General features: G+C 38.6%; 1 pseudogene; it reads left to right on the forward strand.

Moving 5' to 3' along the window:
• Positions 1–14,047, forward strand: part of LOC146546981 (adhesion G protein-coupled receptor G7-like) — a 39,263-nt pseudogene extending 25,216 nt beyond the window's left edge.
• The last annotated feature ends 10,998 nt before the right edge of the window (positions 14,048–25,045 follow it).

The following is a 25,045-nucleotide window of genomic DNA, read 5'->3' on the forward strand; positions in this document are numbered from 1 at the left end:
CAACACTGAACCAGTTTCACGAAACTTAGCAAGCAGTTTGCTAACTGTAGCATGGGAGATGGGTGGTCTCAGAGGGTGTCTTGCATTGAAATCTGCTGCAATGACACGCGTTCACCAGAAATCAACACAATTTTGATCCACTCCTCACGTGTTAACCTCTTCGACATGTCAATGGCTTAGAACAAAGAGAAACTTGTAAATAACTCATGAAAGAATAAAGTTACGTTGAAACCAAGCACACCATTGTTTTTCTTGTGACATTACCAATAAGTTTGATGTGTGACATGGCCCTCTTCCTATTGTAAAAACAAAAGTTGTATCCAAGATGGCCGACTTCTAAATGACCAACATGGTCACCAACCATCTTGAGGAGTTTGCCCCCTCACATATACTAATGTGCCACAAACAGGACTTTAATATGACCAACCATTCCCATTTTATTATGGTGTATCCATATAAATGGCCCACCCTGTAGTAGTAACTGTGTTATGAAGGTCTAAAGATATCTGCACTAACCGGTAGGCAGGCTAGCGAAGATAAGTAGCCCATGGCCTCAATAAGGTGATTGAGAATTCCATAGAGTAGAGTGGATGAGCTTGGAAAATTTGAAATAAATGGCAAGAGAAGAGATCAAAGGATATTCCGGACAACAAAAGACCTTGATAGATGATCGAGGGTAACCCTTGATCAGGTAGCGACGTGGCTTGACTCTGAACACTGGTCACTATATTCTTCATTTCCAGTTAATACTTGTACAGCTGCTGTTATTGTGTATATATTTATTTATATTTCTTCATACATTCTTATATAGTTCTATATTGTGTATTAATTTATATATTTTATCTTATTCTTTCCCAGTTAAATTTACCCTTCATTCTAATTTGTGTTGTACAGTTATTTCCTTTTTAACCTTAATTTATATTTTATTCCTTCCTAGTAAAATTTACCCTTTTTAATTTTTCATATTTATTTCCTATCTTATTCATAGCCTTTTCCTTTTTTGTTTTCTTTAGGTCACGAGCAGTTGTCCAAGCATTTCACTGCATATCGTACTGTGTATGACTGTGTACGTGACAAATAAAATTTGAATTTGAACTGATTAGAGGAGAACCTCTTTCCATAAAGATAACCCACAAAACTGGCAGAGAGCCAAGTATAATGTCACAGTATGCAGAAGCAGACTGTATGTATTGTGAATAGTGGAGCCAAATGCAGAAACAAAGGAACGTGGATCAAAACTTGAATTAACAAAAAGCGAGATGTTTAATATGGCTGATGGAGAAATACAAAGCAATGCACAAGGCAAACAAAGACGAGACTAAACAATAACCGGGAAAGCTAAAAATAAACATAAAACCCTAAACATGAAACTTCATGTGGATACAAAGATACCTGTAACATGGAGACATGGCGCAAAACAGAACAGATGACCTGACACTGAGCAAAGGAGGACAAAGGGCTAAATACACCAAAGGGTAATGAGGGAAGTGGAAACAAGGGAAGTGAAAACAGCTGATTAGAGTGAACATAGTGACACCACAGGGGAAGCAAAACTAAACACAATGATCATGAGACCTTATAAAAATAAAACAAGAAACAATGAGAGACTTAGACATGGCACACAAACTTGACAACATGGAGTATGCAGACAAGAAACACATGACATATTGACACTGAAGACAAGAAAAGACTTATAAATCAGGAGTTATAGAAGAAGTAAAACTAGAAAAAAACTCAACTAATCTTAACTAATAGTGGCAACACAAGAACATAAGATATAGAAATAGAAAACAAATTCAAAACTGCTGGGTCACAGACCCAGCCCCTGACATACAATTCCACCAAGCGGCTGAACCTCATAGAAGATGATAATGCCATTTTTGATGTTGTCAGAACCACAAGTCACCTTTGAGAGCTGTCTTGAATAACTGTGTCAAGGAGGGAGGGTTTAGATGGCGCTAGTGAAAGCACATGAGAAGTGAAGGATCGCCTTGAGGAATTATGTGCACGGTGGTGTCGGGGGTCTGGGTCTGTGACCCAGCATTTTGAGATTATAGTCCTTTTGTGAACTCATTGTGTTTGGAATGTTTTAGTTTTTATTAGTTAGTATTTAGGTATTCTTTGCTGTGGCTGAATACTATTACATACACTTCTGATACTACTTCCTCAACAATTCCTAGTACACCTAAACCTTTCACTACACCTTTTACAACTACTACAATAGTATTTTGTTGGTTTAAAGCTTACATTTGGAATTTTAAAATTGATTTTATGTGATCACTAACAGCTCAGTTTTTTGTTTTGCAAAAGGGGACTCTGACAGTTTTATAGCCAACAGAATTCAGCTGAACACAAATGCAACACAGGTTGTCGTGGGAAACGGTTTCGTAGCTGATGCCCTTATTTGCATACAATTCCCAAAAGGTGAGTTTTCTGCATTTCCACTTACTGCATTCCTGGGAGAGAACAACAGAACTTTTGAAGAAGCTCATTGTATTAGTAAGGGGTATTTATAAGAGAGCTGTTTTAGTTTGTTATTAGTAAAAAGCTTCAAATTTCAACTAGTTTTTACTAACTACAGTGGATTTCTTTTTCTTATATTAGGCGAAGGTGTCAGAGGCCATCAGACCGATTCAAACCTCTCTCTGGGTTTCGTTCTCTATCAGAACGATCGTTTCTTCCGTTCAAAACTCTACATGAGGCGACGGGCCACCATCAGGGTCCTGTCAGCGAGTGTCAGAGGGCAGGAACCCAACATGGTGCCACAACATGTGGAGATGCTATTCAGGCCAATAGTAAGAAATTCAGTATTTCTATGATAATTAAAGTGTGATAACATTTATTGACTACTGTTTTTTTTTCTCTAGCTATGAGTTTGGTATTTCCTGGGTATCTCAGGAGGATTGCTTTAAGTCCAAATGTGTGTTTCTAAACCACATAACTTCCTTATACATGAAATAAGTTGTTTTTTTTTTTTCACTTCAAGCACTGTCATTGTCTCACATTAAAAACAAAACATTTTTCATGGTCTTTGGACCAACTGGTCTTTGATCCAGTAGTTTGAGTTTGTTCTTAACTTAGGATTTACAAAGGGGTTATATATACAATTATCTGTTTTTCAAGTATCTTTATAACTCTGTGTTACCTACATTATAACCAATCTGGTCCTTTTTGGTCACTTAAAATATGTTTACAAAACTATTGTTTTATTCGTTGCATTTTTTTCTGCTCTTAAAGAAGACATTTCATTTAACTGTATAAATAAAGGATATAATAAAGTCACTGCCAAAACTGACTGTAGCTTCTGCCTTGTGACAGGAATGTTGTTGGTGGTTCAATATGACTTGATATAATTCATGAGGGATGCATTTGACATTTTCAGATATTATAGACCAACAACTTATTTATAGTAGTTTAAATACAAGCAATCAGTTTATTGGCACAACCAGCCGGGTACACAGTGACCGTGACAACCTGATTCAATTTAAGGAACTGAATCATTGGTGCGATTTGTGCTGTATTTTGGTGATTTGTGCGAGAGAGCAAACGTATGTGACATAATAAGAGACATGGAGCTGGGAAGAGAGGACACTCTGCTTATTCCTAAACAAAAAGTAGTTCATCAGCAATTCTGCTCCCAGGTCAAAAATGTATATAAGAAATACACTATCCATATATATAGTTATAATTAGGGGTGGGTTTTTATAATCGTTTTATCGATTAAAATCTGGCTTGGATAACGTGAAATCGATTCATTAAAATCCTGAATCGATTTTTTTAATATAAATTTATTTTGCCCGAAATGCCAGAATCTCAGGTGAAAGATCACAAAATTTCGAATGAGAGCAGGTACACGGATTCTGCACAAAGACGTAAACACACAGCGCGGACCCGCGGATCAGAATCAGTGAGATGTCGCCTTTCTCAGCTGACGGCACGGACACGGTCGGGGCTGAAAGCCGACTGCTCGCTGATTCTGATCTGTTGGTGGGTCCGCGCTTTGTGTTTACGCCCTTTTTTCGCTGATTCTAAAGCTGTTGGTTTTATCTCTCTCCAAACAATATTGACCGAACCAGCAGCAAAAGAAGATCCAAACTACGCTTCACATAAACATCGTCATGAATTCTCTCTGACTTTTACTGTTTTGCTTCCACCACAATAAAATCACACTTCATGCACAGCTCTCTCTCTCTCTCTCTCTCTGTAGTTCAAGAACAGTTTCCCGTCTAAAAATCTGTTTTCTTCATTATTTGCTTGCTTGCTATCACAAGACTACCGTTGTTTGCAGCGCTGTCGGCCGCTGTTTTTTTTTCTTTTCGTTTTACATACTTCCGAAAAGAAAACCTAATTTCTGCTGTTCAATACTGAACAAATGTAAACTTTTTAAAATTATGCAAAATGCAAAACGCTTAGCCGTGTCTCTAATAAAACCGCTGTAACGTCATATGTTGATTAATGGTTTTCTTGCATTTTTGATGTACTGCAGGATATTTTTATAAAATCCCAGGCCAGGAAAACCACCTTCATGTTTTTCTGTGTTTTATCTTCAGCTATTTTGACACAAAGGCATCTGCTGTGATGCTCACACCTTTGATAAAGTCATGCGTGTGTCAGCTTCCTTTTCATAGATACAAAAATATGTAAATGTACTGATCTGAATTATAATATTTCTGACTGTCAAAATTTCCCAGATTCAAATCTAATTGAATTGAATTGAATCGAATTGAATCGAATCGTGGATTGAATCGATTCGGGACCTTGTGAATCGGAAACGAATCGATTCTAGAAATCAGTGACGATACCCAGCCCTAGTTATAATTATAGAAGTTATAGTATATTATATATAAACATGCCTGTCCGCTGGTTTATTACATAATCACGTGGAGGAAGGGGCACAGCTCAGCACAAGCATAATCCCAATCCATTGTGTTGTACATTATTATCTCTCTCGATAGATAGATAGATAGATAGATAGATAGATAGATAGATAGATAGATAGATAGATAGATAGATAGATAGATAGATAGATAGATAGATATTATTAGTAAAAAACATCAAGCAATCTAAAAAAAAAAAAGGAACACGCCATAGCACATGTTTAAAAAAAGTAAGGATCATTCATCACAGTGATTTACTATTAACACAGACATAACATTATTTTTTACTAAAAAATACATTTTCAAATCACATCAACCTGATATCTGACAGAACTGTCACATGATTTTAAACAGAAGCTAATGGCTCAGTTCTGTAGAGTGGGAAATCATAATGAAGAAGTTCATTATTAGTTGTAGATTCAAGCTACTCTCCATATTTTTGGCCACCAGATGTCACCAAAGAGAATTGTTGGCCATCACTAGTGTTAAGTGAGTCTCATGTTAGTGTTATCGCTTTATGCGTTTACGTCCTTCCCTGCATCAAGCTGTGTGTCTGGATTCTGGGTCTCTGTTTCCTGTCATATTTTCATAGTCTCTTGACCAGTGTGCATTGGCTTGAGCTTTGCTTCCCCTGGCGTTAGTCAGATTTAGCTCACTTTTGAATTGAATTTGAATAATGTGATGGATGATTGTTACAAACAAGCCCAGAATAGACACTTTGTAAATCAAAGTTGTAGATTTCTAAACCTGTGTGCTTCTGTTTTAGGACATCAATGGGACGTCTCTGTACGACTTCTCCTGTGTTTTCTGGAACTACATTCAGAAGGACTGGAGCACCAGTGGCTGCTCTAAAGGAAACACTTCAGATGGACTCATGAGATGTTTCTGTAACCACACCACCAACTTTGCTGCTCTCTGGGTGAGTATCACAAGTTTACAGGTTCACAGCTATAAGGCTGCTGCTTGCTTAACCTTGGTCATGAACTAGCTCCAAATGTAAACTATTTATATTTTATGGCATGATTAAATCCTGTTTGTTTTTCAGTCATACAGAGAGAACTACGAGTATGCGAAAGCTCTGGATGTGATCTCCATTGTGGGACTTTCTCTTTCTATTCTGGGTCTGGTTGTGACGATCATTTATCACATTAAAGAAAAGTAAGTTTGGGTTACTTCACAGATTAGAAATGACTTTAAATTATGTTGCATTTAAATTCTCTCATCACATTTACCACTCATCACTTCTAGTTGTTATTTCACAAACTGAAACTTACTTGGATCCAACAAACAGTATAATTATAATAACAATAAGGATTGATTATTTTCTTATTTTATCTGACTAATTAAAGTCCTAAACTGGTAAAACTGGTGTCTGTAGAGTTTGTAATAAAAGCAGTATTTTAAATTCAGGAGAATTTTGGGAGGGATAATTGGAGTATGTTTTCCCATTTGTAAGACCTGAAAACCAGTAGTAATCAATAATTTTTTATTGTTTAAGGTTAGTTTGTTTAATTATGAAAATAATTATATTATCAGCTAAAAAGAAAAACATGTTTGATTGATTTTAAGCCTTAATATCAAAGAAAGAAGTTATATATAGAGAAAAATATCTATAATAAGAAATATTTTTCATTACATTTAAAGCAAAAAGATGTGCTTAAAACCAAATGATTTTGTTGACTGTACGGGCTTTACAAATGGGCTTACATTTTTATTTTTATTTTTCGTGTTTTCCTTTTAGAAATACAAAAGTTTAAAAATATTAAAACGTTGTTGTTTTTTTCTCTCTGTAGATTCTTCAGGAATACTCATGGGCAGCAAAGTAACCTGAATTCAAAGCTGGCTCTGCTGTGCATATACCTAAGCCTGCTGGCCTTCATCATCACCTTCCTCTCTGGAGTCCAAAACTCCAGCAGACAGAATGACACTAAGGTGCAGGGTGATGATTTGACCAACGACCTCCTGAATTCTGATGAACACATAGAACCGGACCGTGGCTCGTGTACGGCTGTAGCAGCTCTGCTGCACTTCCTCCTGATGGCCACCTTCATGTGGAACAGTGTATACAGCACTCAACTGGTGCTGCTGGTCCGGTCAATGCGCCGCAGCCTGCCAACACACTGGACTCCACTGAGTGTGACTCTGGGATGGGGTAGGACATTCTGAAAGAAAACAAAAATGCCAAATTTGAAATATTTTTAAAAATGCATTAAAGCAACAAGGGTATAATTGGCTGTTTTTGACTACTTTAAATTTTACCTCTACATTTCACCTTTAAAAACGATTTGCTTTGCCTTGTTTGGTATCATTCTTTTCAGCACAACCTCGCATGTCTGAATTTACAGTTATGTTTCATTTTGACATACTGTATTAACACAATTGATCTAAAATCAGACAAAAAACTATTGAGGAAAAAACAGTGTCCACTGGCCTGTAGGTGTAAATAGACTGCAGAGTCCTGGCCTGATGAGGTAACTCTTTTGTGTTGTTCCATCCGCTTTGCCAGAGGTTGTTTGGTTTTCCTGATGTATAAATCCTGGCAATCCTCCTGGCACTTAACAGCGTACACAGTGTTACTCTTTCTGTGTCGGGGGACCTCGGTGTGGATTCTTGGTGTGGACCAATTTTTGGTGCAGCGTGTTTTGGTTTAAAAGCAACAGAGACATGGTGTTTGGAAAAAATGCGTCTCAACTGTTCCGATACTCCTGACACATACGGGATCACTACAGGCTTTTTCGCTTAGGCAGCGGTTGTCCTTCTCTCCTGGTTCGGCTGGAGCTTTCTTTAGGCGCCTTCCCAGCTTTGACAAAAGTCCAGCTGGGATAACCACATTTACTCAGGGCCTTCTTGATGTGGTGTTCTTCTGCTTCCCTGGCCGCTGTGTCAGTGGGGATGGTGTTCGCGCTGTGTTGTAGCATCCTGATGACACCCAGTTTATGCTCCAGTGGATGATGGGAGTCAAATCTTAAATACTGATCCGTATACATAGGTTTACGGTACACATCAGCTTTTAGATGTCCCTCATTACTGATGGAAATCTCACAGTCTAAGAAGGCTAGCCTGCCACTTTTCATATCCTCCCTGGTGAATTTGATGTGTCGGTCCACTAAGTTAATGTGATCTGTGAAATGTGGTACATCCTGAGATTTGTTTTTCACCCAGGTGTCATCCACATATCTGAACCAATGGCTTGGTGGTGTTCCAGCGTAGAATAACAAAGCCCTCTTTTCCACTGGGGAACCCATGGCACACCCATGTTTCTGCCCGTAGAATTGACCCTTGTATGTGAAGTAGGTGGAATGAAGACACAGTTTCAAAATCAAACACACTTGGTCGATGCTGAGAGCGGTCCTGTTGCTGAGGTTGGGATCATCCTGTAATCTCTTACGAACTATTGCCAACGCTTCAGTGACTGGGATGCAAGTGAAGAGAGATGTAACATGCCTCCATAATGACATCTCTCACCTTCTCAACAAAATCCAAGGTGTTCTGGATGTGGTGTTCAGAGTTGCCTACCAGCGGGTTGAGGATCGAGGCCAAAAACTTAGAGATGTTATAGGTGACCGAGTTGATCATACAATTGGTCTTAAAGGTGCCTCCTGTTTATGTATCTTCGGTAAACCATACAGACTTGGTGTAGATTCCCCTGGGTATAGCCTGTGTTATGAGGTCCATTCAATAGCATTGTCTTGTTCTAACTGCTTCAGACAGTCTATCACCATCTTCCTGTACCCGAATCCTTATTTGACTTATCTAAGAGTCTTAAATTTGGCACTGACAAATAACATCTATGTTTAATAATTCAAAATAAAAACTGAAGTGAGATGAAACATTTTCCAGTCATAAATCCTAAACCAAAACATAGTAAACCTACTCTTGAAGCTAACCAAAACAAAACTGATTTTAAAAGCAAACACTCTGCTGCAGGACAGATGGTGGTCTGCCTGTCTTCACCCCAGGGAAAAGGGTAAAGTCTTATGGGTCTAGGGGTGGATTGCCCTTTTGATGGCAATGGTACCTGGACCTGGGGTAGAGTGTGTTTGGGGAGTGTGTGTACAAATCAAATCAAATCACTTTTATTGTCACATCACATTTGCAGGTACACTGGTACAACAAATGTGAGTGAAATTCTTGTGTGCAAGCTTCACAAGCAACAGAGGTGTGCAAAATGCAATACAATAACATAAGAACAAGCAGAATATGAATATGTATGCTAAATATGTATATATACCTGTGTGTGTGTGTGTGTGTGTGTGTGTGTGTGTGTGTGTGTGTGTGTGTGTGTGCGCGTATGTGTGTGTATACATATATACAGTGGGGCAAAAAAGTATTTAGTCAGCCACCGATTGTGCAAGTTCCCCCACTTAAAATGATGACAGAGGTCAGTAATTTGCACCAGAGGTACACTTCAACTGTGAGAGACAGAATGTGAAAAAAAAATCCATGAATTCACATGGTAGGATTTGTAAAGAATTTATTCGTAAATTAGGGTGGAAAATAAGTATTTGGTCACCTCAAACAAGGAAAATCTCTGGCTCTCACAGACCTGTAACGTCTTCTGTAAGAAGCTTTTCTGTCCCCCACTCGTTACCTGTATGAATGGCACCTGTTTGAACTCATCATCTGTATAAAAGACACCTGTCCACAGCCTCAAACAGTCAGACTCCAAACTCCGCCATGGCCAAGACCAAAGAGCTTTCGAAGGACACCAGGAAAAGTATTGTAGACCTGCACCAGACTGGGAAGAGTGAATCTACAATAGGCAAGCAGCTTGGTGTGAAAAAATCAACTGTGGGAGCAGAAAATGGAAGACATACAAGACCACTGATAATCTCCCTCGATCTGGGGCTCCACGCAAGATCTCATCCCGTGGGGTCAAAATGATCATGAGAATGGTGAGCAAAGATCCCAGAACCACACGGGGGGACCTGGTGAATGACCTGCAGAGAGCCGGGACCAAAGTAACAAAGGTCACCATCAGTAACACACTACAACGGCAGGGAATCAAATCCCGCAGTGCCAGACGTGTTCCGCTGCTGAAGCCAGTGCATGTCCAGGCCCGTCTGAAGTTTGCCAGAGAGCACATGGATGATACAGCAGAGGATTGGGAGAATGTCATGTGGTCAGATGAAACCAAAGTAGAACTTTTTGGTATAAACTCAACTCGTCGTGTTTGGAGGAAGAAGAATACTGAGTTGCATCCCAAGAACACCATACCTACTGTGAAGCATGGGGGTGGAAACATCATGCTATGGGGCTGTTTTTCTGCCAAGGGGACAGGACGACTGATCCGTGTTAAGGACAGAATGAATGGGGCCATGTATCGTGAGATTTTGAGCCAAAACCTCCTTCCATCAGTGAGAACTTTGAAGATGAAACGAGGCTGGGTCTTCCAACATGACAATGATCCAAAACACACCGCCCGGGCAACAAAGGAGTGGCTCCGTAAGATGCATTTGAAAGTCCTGGAGTGGCCTAGCCAGTCTCCAGACCTCAACCCCATAGAAAATCTGTGGCGGGAGTTGAAAGTCCGTGTTGCTCTGCGACAGCCCCAAAACATCACTGCTCTCGAGAAGATCTGCATGGAGGAATGGGCCAAAATACCAGCTACTGTGTGTGCAAACCTGGTAAAGACCTATAGTAAACGTTTGACCTCTGTTATTGCCAACAAAGGTTATGTTACAAAGTATTGAGTTGTATTTTTGTTATTGACCAAATACTTATTTTCCACCCTGATTTACGAATAAATTCTTTACAAATCCTACCATGTGGATTCATGGATTTTTTTTTCACATTCTGTCTCTCACAGTTGAAGTGTACCTCTGGTGCAAATTACTGACCTCTGTCATCATTTTAAGTGGGGGAACTTGCACAATCGGTGGCTGACTAAATACTTTTTTGCCCCACTGTATATATCATTAAATAGAAATAAACATAAACAGAGGTCGGTTGTTGGAAATGTGCAAAATAAGTGGCATTTGTCTACAGTATGATGTGCATAATGTTGGAGTTCCAGTAAGTGAAGGTGAGGTGTCTATGAAGTGTTCAACAGTCTGATGGCCTGATGGAAAAAGCTGTCTGTCAGTCTGCTGGTTCAGGACCGGATACTGCATTACCTCCTGCCTGATGGAAGTAGTTTGAGCAGCTTATGGCTGGGGTGACTGGAGTCTTTGATGATCCTCCCCACTTTCCTCAGGCACCGCTTCCTGTAGATGTCCTGGAGGGAGGGAAGCTCACCTCCAATTATCCCTTCCGCACACCGCACCACTCTCTGGAGAGCTTTGCGGTTGTAAGCGGTGCTGTTGCCATAACACGTGGTGATGCACTCCCTACAGATTGTTACATGGAGAAACCTTTTGAATACAAGCGCGCTCATGCACACAGGTGTTGACACGGGTGCTCACAGAAACAAACTATTTCTTTCTTGGCTGCTACCTCAAAGCACAGCGTGTGCTGTCATGCACTTGGTGCTGCTCAATAACATTCAATATTTAGTATTTACTGTTAGTTACACTTATCTAGGTTATTGCTGTAGTCTCCCTATTGTGTTGCTCTGTTTTTGCTTGTTTGTTTATTTTTTTCTTTCAACAGGTGATCCAGCAGATTTTTTTAATGTCTTCTCTCACTGTCCCTCTTCCCCTCTGTTTTTCTTTCCCTCCCTTTCTTTCTTTCTCCCTTTCCTATCCCCCAGTCATGTCTGTCCCATCTGTAATAACTTAAAGTAAAATGAAATAATAATAATAATAAACCAATAACAAAGGTAAATCAAGTGGACCAATACGGCAAAGCTAGAATGATCCACTTGGTACAATAAATCCGTGGGCATCTTTCTTAGCCTTTAGAAAATAATTCTGATTGCTAAAATACCAAAGAAGACATGCAAAAAAATAAAATAAAATAAAATAAATAAATAAATAAATAAATCAAATCCAATCAAAACACCCCAAATAAAAGTTAGTTCTTTTTTCAATATTTACATAAAAATAATGAAAAAGTAATACATTTATAAAAAAAACAAAAAACAAAACATGAGTAAAAATATTGACTTTAATATCTGGCCCACTTAAAATGTTGAATTTAAATCTATTTCAACTGCTGTTTTGATTTATTGTGTTCTGTTAGGAGTGCCAGCCTGTTTCATGGTCATCACACTGGCGGTGAGCTACAGGGTGGACAATCCTCTGGGATACAGACAAGAGGAATTGTGGGTAATCATTGCTGTGATCAATTCTATTTATTATTTATCTATTTAATATGTGCTTTGATTACCAGTTCAGTCATTGCCTTGTCCAAATGTTTTTGACATTTCTATGAAATTTGCCACATCACAGTTTAATTTATAGAACAGTTTATTGTTGAGGTGTGATGTGGCGTTAGCATACCAGAGTACTAAAATTTTACATCTTCAGTTATAAAGTATTTGTAAAGTTTTGATCAACATAGACAAAAAGTATTTTTCTTAATGCTTCTTTTATCCTCTCATTGCAGTTGTTGGCTGGCAGCGTTGGATAAGAAGCAACAGTTCAACTTTGGGAAGCCAATGTTTTGGGCTTTCCTTCTTCCTATCGGTCTGATCCTGATTTACAATATCGTCCTGTTGGTTCTCACCTCCATGGCCACGTGCAAAGTTGATACCAGACTGACCAGGTAACATCTAACGCTGCTGTCGTCCTCTCACTGCTGACTTCAAGCTAATTACAAATGATTCCATGAAGAAAGAAAAAGTCAGAATATTAGTGGGCTTTTGAGTATAGACTCATGAAATACAAAATTTGCAAATACTTGGTTTTTTTAAATTGTTTAAAAAAACATGACACAAAGTTTTTTTACTTTCATATTAAGTTGATATTTTCAATATTTTTTCAAAATAGTAACACTGAAGAAATACATGAATACACAATTTTAAGGAAAAGAAATGTTTTTAAATGTTTGTAAACAATACCACTATAATGTTCCATTTTTGTTTTCAGAAAATGTATATTAATGCATTAACTGCATCTTAATAGGCATGATGTAAAAACTTCCACAGATGAATCATTTCTGCCATGCTTCAATTTGGGTTTTAACTTTTTCTGTTTTTACAGCAGCAACAAGAAGTCGTCTTTAAGGAGTAGGTTCCTCATCAGTTTGTCTCTGGCGGTGTTACTCGGTCTGTCCTGGACTCTGGGATATTTCACTCTCCTTAATTCAGGAAAAGCATACCAGTTCTTCAGCATTTTGTTCTGCATCTGTACGACCACACAGGTATGACTCCTTCCACCATATTTTAGAACTGAGGTTTCATGAGCTTCTCAGACTTCAGATAAACACATAAATTACAAAAAAAAACAAAAAAACAAAACAAACGAGAGGTAATTGTTGAAAGTTTCTTTAAACGTGTTTCTTCCACAGGAAATTTTTTTTAGAAATATATTATATATAGTGCCAACTTGATCCCCTAAATAGCAATAGGTTGATGAACGGTCCTGACACATCAGAGTTTCTTTGAAGTTAGCAACTGACTGTGAGTTGCTGCAAATCTGGTCCCCATCTTCAAAGCAGCAATTTCAAAGGCAATGCAACTGCACACGGATTTACTGCACATGGAGGCAACCATTTTTGTTGCACTGGGATGTCCAACTGTTCTTCTTCTTTAGTGCTAATGTAACATTAGGCAATCTGAAGTTGATAAAATGTATTATAAGAAAAAGCTGGTTTTATTAAATGTAATATTCTGAAAACATCTTAATGTATTTTGTAAAAAAAAAAATAACAGTAGTTTTTTAAAAGTCAAAATACTCCAAAAAATAAAACAGATATATTTCAAAAATAAACTATGACAGAAGCAAAGTGGTTCAAGTTCTACAAGAAGTGTGTAACTTTTGTTTATTTTTATATTTATTCTTATCAAGTAAAAATGAAAAAGCTAAAAGAATTTAAGAATTCCACCATCCTCATCATCTTCACATTCTGTCTTTTAGGGTTTACAGATTTTCATTCTCTTCACAGCCCGAAAACGGGCTTTCAGAGCCACAATTTCACGGTCCATGCAGTACATTTCCTCAGTCAACATCCCGCTCAACAGCAGACAGTACAATCTGCAGAGAAAGTGGAAGAACTGCAATATGAACCAATCAAAGACCTACAAGGATCTGAGTGACATCGAAGTGACCACCAGCAAAACCCTGTAGGACCTGAGGAGGATTTTTTTTCATGCAACAGGACAGAGATCCTAAGTCCAGCAGAAAATCTACAACAGTAAATCAAGCTGTTGCAATGGTTCAAAGTCCAGACTTTAAGTCGGCCAAAATTCCTCAAAGGTGATGTGAAGGATAGACAGTTGTTACTAAAAAATAGTGATTTAATTTTGTTTTTTTATTGCAATTATCAATGTTTTATGATTTCATGATTTATAAAGTGACGTGGAAGATTCCCATAATCTTTCGTCTTTTAAAACAAAAACAATTAAATTAAATTACTTTTACTGACTTTTACTTTCACTTGTGGAAACAAAGTGAAACCACTAACCAAATTTTTCAGTGTTCAAAGCTTAACGCAGAAAATGCAATTGAATCATTATTTTTGCTTTATTTTTAAAGATTGTTCATCTGTGTACATCATCAGTTTAACAGCTTGATGTTTGCTATCAGTAGCTGATACTGTAACACATTCATTGGATATTTAAACCTGTGTATGTGTCTGCCGTCACTGATCCACTAGAGGGCACCCAACTTCCACACAGTTTGCTCTCAAACAGACAGCAGTAGGGAACCATTTCACATTCCTTATTACTGTTAATTTCCCCCATTTTTTTGTATATGCTTGATCTTTGCTTTGGTTGCGTCATCTCTTACTGTTTGTTTCAGTGTGTTCTGCATTATTTTAATTTGTGTGAAGTTTTATGTCTAAATCAGCATCAGCAATTCCAACATTTCTATTCAGCTAAATAAAAATGGAAGATTAAGAACTAAAACATATGCAAAGTCCATGTCCAATCTGTGTTTCTGAAACAAGAGCCTTTCTGTTTGAAAAGGCTGATGAGGGTCTTTAATGGCTTTAACAACCACATGTCCATGTTTTATTATCAGTCATTAGTGTTCTCCTGCCTAAACTTACAGTGTGGACCCTCAGTCTGAGGAAAGCTACAACTCAGTGCTGAAAGTTCAGGAGGCTGAATCCTGATGCAAACCTTATGTTAAGATACAGCTTTAATATTTACAACGATTGAAGAAATGTGTGGAGATGAGCACAAAAATGGTGGAATAGTACTGTGAATAGTAGATGAATAATACTCCATAAATTCAGATGCAGTTATGAAAACTGTTTCCAGGGCTGAAGATTATAAAACATCCAACATGTGGGGAAACAACAGGTTTCCAGGAAGAAGCAGCAGCTGTTCATCCATCAGAGTGGCTGCAGCTGATCCAGAGTCACCTCTGATAAATCATTTTGGGAGGAATTAAAGAGTCCTTCAAATTAAATTAAAAAGGCTCTGTGGCGTCATAATGAAGGCAAAAAGAGTAAGGGTTCCTATTATTTCTTCTTGAAAAGTCACCAATTGATTCCTCATAATTCAACTTCTGCAAAATTCACATTTCCTTAGCTTTCCACAAAACGCATTAAAAACCACTTAACAGTTCCCAGATTCATGAAGAAGTAGAGGAAACTTAAAACAAGCCAAAGAGATTTAACAAAATAAGAAAGGTGTCTTTGCAAAGTTGTCAACAGACATTTGATAAAAGAATTAGTACCATCTGAAGAACCGAAACAAAGTTTTCCAACTAAACAATCATAATTTCTTTCTTACCATGTGAAAAGACTCATGAGTCTACAAGTCCAGTTGTAATCTGGAGCATTTTAATTTTAATTTCATTCACTGTTTTGGTTGAGTTAAGGAAAATATCTTCACCCATTTAAAAAACTGGCCTCTTCACAAGATTAAATATCTCAGACAGCTCAGTTTTTAACTCTTTGCTGTACAAAAATGAAATTTGATGACCTCCCCTTAATGACTCCTCAGTATATATCAGTAAAGATTTTGTTTGATTACCATTACAATTGGTTCTGGGCTTTTCCAAGGGTAGCCCTAGCAAGCTGCATAAGCAAAGATCACCCTCACCAACTTCTCATTTTGTTCTTGAAGAAGGGCTGAAATAAGGTAGAAATGACTCGGTTAAGAAAAGCTAAACGAGTAGCGAAAGCTTTACAGTTATCAGAGTTATGCATCACAGAGGTCATGACAAAAGGGTACATTTTACATTACCTCCTGAGCTCCAGGCAACCAAAGTAGCTTATCTACTAATTATCTACTAATTGTAGGCAAGTTGCTCTCTGATGCATCCACTGGAGTGTGAATATTAGATAGAAAGCACTAAGTAGAAAAAGAATAGGTAAAGGTTCTTGTATCAATGAATGAATGTAGCATGTTCCATAAAGCACAGCATATACAATCCCAAGCACTGAGTGCTCAAGCAGAAAACAATATAGAAAAACAAGTCCATTCACCACACAATTTCTCAGACAACCACTAGGGGTGACACTCAAAATGTGACTATAGATTGCAAGATTATGCAAAACACTTGTTTATCTTTGTTTGTTTTTGTTTTTTTTAGAGAGGGCATTGTTGAAGAGCAGGGCTACAACAAGAAGGGAGTGTTAGTCAGTTTTAGAAGAATCATATGTCAAGTATCTGGCTGGTCATTCTCATTGTTGATGGGTAACTGGTTGTTTGCAGTGTGGTTGCTTTGACCATGGTGATTTTTGTCATGCATATGTCCAGAAAAAAAAGAGAACATGTTAGGCTGTGGATATGCTGCATTAAAAGCAGCATTTGCTACTAATATAATCCTGCTTGATACCACAAAAACAAGAATGTAGCCCAGATCTCAATGAGTTGGACAGAATGACCTACTGCCTGTTAGGTAGATAGGTAGAAATATAGAAACCCATCAATCTGGTGACCTAACCAGCAATAACAAAGTTTTTGGGAGCCAATATCTAAATCAAAATGTCTTATTAAAGTTACTGGTTATTATTTGTCTTTTTTAATGTTGCCAAAATCTAGCAAACATGTTGCTGTTTTTCGTCTCCGCATAATTTTTTTTGGTCCCACAATCCTGGATGAACGTGATTGGTTAATGAATTTCTGACCATAACAAAACAGCCTACAGAGTCATATAAAGGTGGCTTTTTACAGAGGACATGCTGTTCTAGCTTTTGGTTTAATGACCGTATGTATTTCCTTCTATTTACCTGCTTTATAATGACTTCTGTTTGCATTTCTTAATCAGTGCTGAGCTGCAGTATCCAAACAGGCTTGAGAGAACAACAAGAACCCTAACATGCTGCTGCAAGTCAGTCAGCATTACACCATACACAAGTGACAATGAAGGGTCTTTGAAGGACATCACTTTTCTTTTTTACATCACAATGTGATGTAAAAAAGATGGACTAATGTTCCATTTGGAACCACATGAGTACAAATGTTTCCTGTTTAACCAGGACAGCAGAAACAATAGTGTTTTATCATCCTTTCTCCCTTATTGTAGAATCTGAGTCATCCTCAGGTCTCTGAAGGGTTGTGCACCAAAAGCTGTCCAACGAGTTAAGAGAAACAACAAGACCTCTTTACCTCATTCTCTTTGCCCAACTTTGAAAAGAATAAAACTTAAACAAATGGATCTGAATCAGATAAATGATCATTGGTCCCAGTGGTGTCATCTGACTAAAACGTTTCATTACTTAAGCTGTTATTCATCTCTGATTAGGTAAAACTCCTATGTTGCAACCCAAGTAAGATTCACCCACATGCGTCATCCAACAGGATGACCATGGAAACAGCCTGGCAGCATCCATCGACAGCTGATGACAAAGACAAATAAGCTGGAAACACATTTGGGTGTGTCTTGTGTGCTGGTCCTTTGGCGATGTTTGGTGAAGGAGATTCCCTAGTTCTGGACCAGCTGAGTCCTATCATGACTCATTGGTGTGGGAAAGTCTCAAGACTCAGAGGGGTTCCCACTGACTCACTGTTTGGCTCTCACTTTCTGTTTGTTGTGGATCCTCAGAGTTGGAAACACCAAACCAGCTCCAGCCAATCCACCATCAAAATACATAAGAAACCCAATTTCTTATGTTTCTTATGACAGGACAGTTTGTATGAATGGTGCTGTGAATAAATAATCCATGTAGAATTCTGACTAACACTCGTGCTCTGGAGGAAAATTCAAAGGCGCTTTATGAAATATCGAGAGTTTCTCTTTGACAGGGCCTCATCAAAATCAAATTATATAACAAGATCATTTCTTACCAAGCTAACATAATGCCAAGACACAGTGCAGGTATGTTTACCTGTTATTTCTTTTAATTTATTATGCGATCACCATTATAGATACATACTTTCCATATTAGCAGCTAATTTTTATGAGCTGTCTTTCATGTTCTGCAGAATTGAATGGTACTGGTCTGAGAGATACAGTTCAACCACTGCAGAGTGACAGGCAGCAATAGTTTGAATCAGTACAACAATGGAAGAAGATTCAGCCAACTGAGAAATGGTCCACAATTAGTCTGCTTTCATTTTCTCTTCTGTGTAGTCAGCAAAGTCGCTGTAAAGAAGTGGCTTACAACACAGAAATACAAATAACCATTCAAACTCACATTCACATCTATGGAAAATTTAGAACCACAAATTAACCGCATGCCTTTGGACTGTAGGAGGAAGCCAGAGTACCTGAAGAAAACCCATGAAGACACAGGTGAGTTTCTGTTTATGTTGTCCAAAAAATTAAAATTTTCTCTTTTCAGAAATGATGCAACCCTAATAATCTGCCCTCTAGTAGATTAAATCAGGTTGAGGAAATATATCTTTGCCTTTATATTAGCAGCCAAAGAGTGTTTTGCTCCACGCATATTCACTGCTGATGTTAATTTATAATAAGGCATTACATTATACGAGCAGTTTATATGTTTTGTAATGAATAAATCTTGGCATGAAATGAAAATACCTTAAGCAGCTGCCGAGTATTTTATGACACACATTTCATTTGCCTCTTCAGTGTGGATCGCCTTTACCTTCTGCCTATGTCTGATTTGGGTTGAATTTAGCATTGGGATAATGGTGAGGTAGCTGTCTGGTTAACACTAAAACATTTTTAAAATACAGAAATATGTGAATATTATGAAATTAGTGTTAGATATTTATAGTAACGAGGAGAAACAGATGATTTAAAAAGCTTTTTGCTTCCTGTTTGAATCTCTTGGTAACTGATTTCTCCAGAGTTTGCCGTGTTCCGTGAAGGCAGCAGCAGCTCTGACATTACACAGATGTCTCCTTCGAGGTGAGAAATGTTTGAAGTTATTTTGTTTTCTCACCACACATGCCTCCAACCCACTTCCCCATGTGACTGCACACAGAGGCCACGTGCCGACATTTTTACCACCAAACTGTGAAAGCTGAAGGAGGTCTGAGGCTGAAATTTCACAGCAGCCCAAGCCGACATTTCTCACTGCGGGCTCATCAGCCAAAAGACAAATCTGTGGACGATTTCACCCCAAAGTATTTCTAGGTTTAGAGCACATTTCATCTGAGTTTGGTTTTGTCATCAGCAGCTTCAATCTTGAGATGTCTAAAGTACTCAAAAATGATGTTTTTATTTCTTATTATTCAGTGAAAAACAGATACAAAGAATTTAATTTCTCCTCCAATCATCTGCTAGTCTTTAAGCATTATAGAGGTCCATCAACATCTGTTGAGTAGCTCAAAACTATTTAAAAGCATCAAATGTCAAAGGGAAGCTGAGAAGCATCTACCTGGAATGAACTCTAATACTTATAAACAGCTCAAAATGAAAAGAATATGGGTTGGAAATTTCAATCTGCCTTATTAGATGCTTGAAGGTCATATCTGCTGTTTCCTTACAAATAGGTCGGAATGGCAATCCTTAGTAAGGACACTGGGACCTGAGAGAACTCAGAAAAAAAGCGCAGAGATACAAAGTAACTGCAACTTAAAAGAAGAGGCATGCAAAAACCACAGAAAGTCACCAGGCAATCACAAAGGAACATGATGCAATTAAAGAGGTACCGGAAGACCTCAAGTAGGCATGACCTGACCACAAAGAGGCATGAAGCTACCACAAAGAAGGTGCACAAAATAACTGCAGACACACCAGAATCACAGTACAAACACAAAAAGGCAAAAAGGGACCAACTACAGATAAGCAAGGCACCAAACATCAAAATCATCCAGCTTGATGTTTTGTGTTTCCTTTAACAGAAATCAAAAGATGGTCTATTCACTAAAAAATAAAGTGTTATTTGCTAAATTTGACTAAAATTTGACTAACAGTGCCAGGGCTCTGTGTGCGGGCAGGCGGAGATGAGGATCCAAATGCAGGACACGGAAACTAAATGCAACTTAAAAAACCTCAACTTTATTGCTGGTAGAAAACAAAACATGAACAATGAATACTAAGAACCAAAACACACAGGTACAAATTGAAGATGAGCAGACATTAACAACACAACAGAGAGCAAAAGAAAACACAGGGCTTATATATACTGGGGAGTAATCAGGGAATGGGAAACAGGAGGGAGACACAGCTGGGAGAAATAGACTAACGAGACAGGCGAGAAGTAAAACTGCACACTCTGACATCAGACTGGGACTATCAAAATAAAACAGGAATACGGAACAAATCACAAAGACGCAGACTTGACACTGAGAGGCAGACTGAAAGAATATAACACATGGAACCCAGAGATGACAGAGACTTAAAGAAGAATTAACATCAAACTAAACTCATGACCAGAACCAAACTGAAACCTAGAATAAAAATAAGCAAAACAGCACATCTCAAGAATCAGAACCTAAATCATAATCTAGAAAAACACCAAAATATAAGAAACAGAAAATGCTGGGTCAAAATGACCCAGAACAGTGACAAAAAGTTGTCCTCTTTATATTCAGTTTAGTTCAAATCAACACATACAACCTCATGTACGTGAAAAGAAAGAAATTCTGGTTATGTTTCTGACCTATAACACTGAGCCCCACAGACTGAGAGTGCACAGAGTGTACATTACAAAGGAAAATACAACAGGTCTTTATGGTGGTTATGTAACTTCATCGGATCTGTAAAGTGCGTCATTGCTCTTTATACGAGCCATATGAAGCTCCAAATGGTCCAATAAAATCAGCAGAGCTGACGTTGAATGTAAACAACAAACAAAAGGGAACATTTAGTCCCAAATTTCATCCCTAAAATCCCCTTCTTTACGTCGTGTACCTGTAGATTCACACCAGCACACCTTTGCAGATCTGTGACATCTCTGCTTCATAATCCATCCTGATGTGACCCCTTTGTTGCAGGGTGGTTTGTTTCCTTTTGTGGGGGTGAGCAGGCAGGGCGGCTCGGGCAATCTGGAGCAGATTAAAACCTCCTCCATAGAAACAGTCTGGGGGATCAGATCAGACCTCCTCTGACTGGAAGCAGATGTGCGGTTGGGTGACTTCATGAGCCCTGTTCGCGGGGTTTTCCTCCAGTGCTGGACGTGAACTTGTTTGTGTGTGGAGTCGGATCACATTGAGTACTGAGGCCATTTTGACGAAGCAGAATTTAACCACACACACACACACACACACACACACACACACTGAACATTCAGATCTTAGCTCAGAAACAGATCTTCTCATCTGTCTGGTGGTTTTACTCAAGTTTCCACTAATGTGTGGCTCTGTTAAAGCTCAGAGACGTCTGAGACAAACTGGGATGTAAATCCAGCATGACAAACGATGCTCTTCAATTTTATATGAGAACATGTTGTTTACTGTCAAACAGCACATTTAGCACCCTTTGTTCTTGTTCTGCATCTCATTAACCTGCTTTTATCTGCAATGGAGTCTAGCCTATCAAGCTTTTGGAGGAACACAGGTCACCAGTCCAGTAAGGAGTTTAATAATAACTAGGGGCTCATTAGTGCTCTTTTATTTAAAAGTCTCCAGACAATATTCTTGATTTATTGTTTGTAAAATTGCTAACCGTTCAGTTCCAGTCTTCAAGCGTGCGCCATAAATCTTTTTAGGAGATTCATGGCTGCTTTTGGAAACTGAACATGTAGGATTTACACCAGGGAAAACCGGGATCAACGGGCCTGACGGCCTGACTTTTTAGGCTTTAATGCGCCCCAGAGAAGGCGTTTGCTAACAGATGGCTAAACTAGAGTACGACATTGTTCATTCCAAATATATTTAGAGCTTAATGTTAGCTTCCTACAGTGCTTCCAAAGAGGTAAGATTGATATCAATTTGCAACAATTATCTTGCTGTTAGCATCTCCTCTCTGTACTGTGTCATGGATATACAGCTTAAGTATCCCTAGATCACTGATACTGAAAGAAAGACACAGATTCTTAGGAAAGTTACTCCGTATTCTACAGTAGGTGTATTTCTTAAGGTTTATTTTGGATGTATATGAGAGATGGTAATCTATTCAAAAGTGAAAGTGACACAGAAGTTAAACATGACATGACACAAATTTAGCCAAGAGGTCACCAAAGTAGTGTATTTTAGCTCTATTTGCACTTCTGAGCTGCTGACTGCTCTACACAATGCGTTTCAGCAGATTGATGCTGATGGTTTTTCAAGAGGGCGATGTGCTTCAGCGTTGCCTCCTCCAGCCTGCTGCTGGTCGCTGGTTCCACTGATTAACGATGTGTGCCATGCTTGGTATGTAGGAATCTTCATACGCATTCCTGTGTGTCATATACCCCAAACTCCAGACTCTCAGCCAATCAATTCTGTGGCTAATATATGTGAGGGCCAATCGGCGGTGGCATTTTCCAGCCTGATCCCAGCAGTTTGGACCAGGACTGAGCTTGGCGGTGGCCTCCCAAGCTGCACAGAGCTCAGAGCTGTAATCTAATTTTCTCTCTAATGACAGTGATGAGAGCAGCAGATTGGAAACATGTGGAGGGAAGAGTGATGAGAGGGGGAACTGTCCATGAAAATAAAGACTGACAACACAAACACACTGCTCTCTGAGCAAAGAGTCATAGTAAGGTACTTCATTATGCTCAACATCTTTGTTAAGTCACTTTCTTCTTTCACAGTGGCAAATTGTTTATTTTTTTTATCTCATCAGTGTCAAATGTTTCTATCTGAGAACACAGAGGAGTCTGAAAACAAAACAGATCCCAACCATCTACAACTGTAGCACCATGACTGAGTGAGGTGTTATACATTTTTTACAATACAGGTTTTATCATTTGTACTATTCTTAGAATGTTTTCTAAGCAAAGTTCTTACATCATGGTGGGTACTTATATGGACATAACTAAACAGCTGGACAGGACTAATTGCTGATTGGCTGAAACTGAAGCAAACATTTGCATTGCTGCAGCTTTGTCAGTCATCATATTCCATTTACACATCTGTTTTGTTTGCACAAGCACTCACTCTGTAATTTCACCAACTCTACAGCAGCGTTATAGGTTCAGATTCTGCTACAAAACTTTACTGCAAGGTTTACTGCACTCACACAAAAAGTTTAGCAAGACATGCACACATTGCACAGCTGTAAACAAAGTCTATGAAATGTTGTGATTTTAAACAAATATTCTTTGGTGAAAAATTAATTTCACAATATGTTGTAAAAACCCAACAAACAAAAATGGAGGACAAACTTTATTGAGGCTGTTTCAAGTCAGCTGTAGTTTAATGGTTCAACACCAACCCCAGTGTCGCAGACACCATCAGTATTAAATGAATGACACTCACATGTCACTGTGTAACAGGGTTAGAGTGTAACAGTAATCATCAATAATGTCCAAAAGCTTCTAATATCACCAGGCCTTACAAATCATCAATCTGTCTGTAAAGTGTAATCTGACTGGGTCATCCATCCAGGCAGATTGTACACTTACAGGAGTCTGTGGTGGGATGAGAATGATCCAGCTTCCCAGACTGAAGCTGTGGGTCCCCACAAAAATTGATAACAGTAATATTAAAAATAATAATAATAATGAACAATGTTTTTCCTTGGAATACAGACTCATTTTTAAATGCTGAAATAAGAACTGAAAAACTTCTTAACCAGGGATTAAATGCTTATGGCCTCTTGCAAAAATGCTTATAGAATCTCTTGCATATGAATATGTAGAATCTGGGAGGAGGAAACTGTTGATATACAACACTTTCAGGTGTCCATTTGTAGTTCTTTTAACCAATCAGATGCATGCAGGTAAACAGACTGTATGCAGTTTGAAATGGATCAGATCACATAAGCTGTCATGTGATGACTATTTCTCAATGCACATAAAACCTAAAAACCTTAAATTATATTTCAATTCAATTCTTTAGATGGTGGAACGACACAACAAAATCTCAACAACAGTCACCTCCAGGCACTTTATATTGTAAGGTAGAGACTCAAACTTAAAACCCACATAAACAGAAGAAAGTGAAGAGAATGGCTTCCCAACTCAGTAACTCTGACTGAAGAATGTAGGTCAGGTTAGAGGTTAAAAGCTGGCACTTCACTGTGACATCTCTCAAGAAGACGGAGGAAGAAGACCCACAGGCAGGGCATCTGAGCCAGAATCTGAACACTCAGAACCTGAGGTGTCTCTATCAGCTGTACAAACATATATTCACACAGCTGTGTGTGGTCTGAGGCCTCACATGCTAATGGTATTTTAACTTGTGCAATGTGCAAACACATAGAGCATGCAGTGGGCAGAAATGTTATGCGTCTCCAGGTGAAATATCTGACAAACTTGAACGCATCAAGCTGCTGGCTCTTTGCCTCCCACCATCAACTCTACATGACAAAACGAAGCCTGAGGCGTTGGATCACAGCTTTGCTACAAATCTCTCCTTTGGCCTTAGAGTCCAAACCTCCCATCAGCCCTGCCAGGGATCTCAGAGCATCCCCACATTGATAAATCCCAGGAATCAGCCTCACGGCGGCATTACATAACCTGCAAACTGAGGTTAAAGAAACTGGTCCTGAGCTCCGAGCTTCACATCCAGACTCAGCAGGAGACTTTCAGCACATTTTTCCACATAAAGCAGGTGAAAAGGATCCGATGTGATTCACTGATTTCCTCTGAGGCCTCGCTGGAAAAACTGAAGCAGTTTGCTCACATTTTACACAGCTTTCAAACACACAAACTTATTTTTCTGGGTT

This window comes from Mchenga conophoros, linkage group LG23, assembly GCF_057382185.1.
Source record: "Mchenga conophoros isolate Kocher_MC1m ecotype Shallow Benthic linkage group LG23, M_conophoros_male_GT1.1, whole genome shotgun sequence".
Taxonomy (NCBI): Eukaryota; Metazoa; Chordata; class Actinopteri; order Cichliformes; family Cichlidae; genus Mchenga; species Mchenga conophoros.